Source organism: Lithobates pipiens, unplaced genomic scaffold (assembly GCF_037356315.1).
Source record: "Lithobates pipiens isolate NorthernLeopardFrog02 unplaced genomic scaffold, aLitPip1_a1.2 Scaffold_30, whole genome shotgun sequence".
Classification (NCBI taxonomy): domain Eukaryota; kingdom Metazoa; phylum Chordata; class Amphibia; order Anura; family Ranidae; genus Lithobates; species Lithobates pipiens.
In genome coordinates this window covers 169,762,246-169,762,854 of record NW_027507791.1, presented here as the reverse complement: position 1 = coordinate 169,762,854, position 609 = coordinate 169,762,246, and the positions used below count along the sequence as shown (strand labels likewise).

Below are 609 nucleotides of genomic sequence, written 5' to 3'. Positions count from 1 at the left end.
AAGACACTAACCAGACCAGATCCTTCTATGTCACCTGGTCTTTCCAGGCAGTCTCCCACCCAGGTACTAACCAGTCCTGATGCTCCTAAGCCTCTGAAATCAGACGAGATCGGGTGCTTTCAGTGTGATGTGGCCGTAAGCGTTCTCTTCAAGACACGCCCAACCCTCTTGACAAACGCCAAGATGGTCGCCTTGAGAAACAAGCGAAAAAAACAGTTCAAAGCCAACAACAAAAAAAGAAGTCTATGGCACCTGGTATTTCCAGGCGGTCTCCCATCCAGGTACTAACCAGGACCGACACTGTTTAGCCTCTGAGATCAGATGAGATTGGGCGCTTTCAGGGTGATGGGGCCGTAGGTGATCTCTTTGGGCACTCTCAACCCTCTTGTTAAACACCAAGATGGTCACCTTGGGAAACAAGCGAAAATAAACAGGTAAAAGCCAACAACATAAAAAGAAGCCTACGGCACCTGGTATTCACAGATGGTCTCCCATACAGGTATTAACCAGGCTGTACACTGCTAGGCCTCCGAGATCAGATGAGATTGTGCACTTTCAGGGTGATGTGGCCATAGGTGTTCTATTTAGACACTCTCAACCCTCTTGACA

General features: G+C 48.4%; 1 pseudogene; it reads right to left on the bottom strand.

Annotated features, from left to right (window-relative positions):
* Nucleotides 1-240: 240 nt before the first annotated feature.
* Nucleotides 241-359, bottom strand: LOC143950075 (5S ribosomal RNA; annotated as a pseudogene).
* Nucleotides 360-609: the final 250 nt, after the last annotated feature.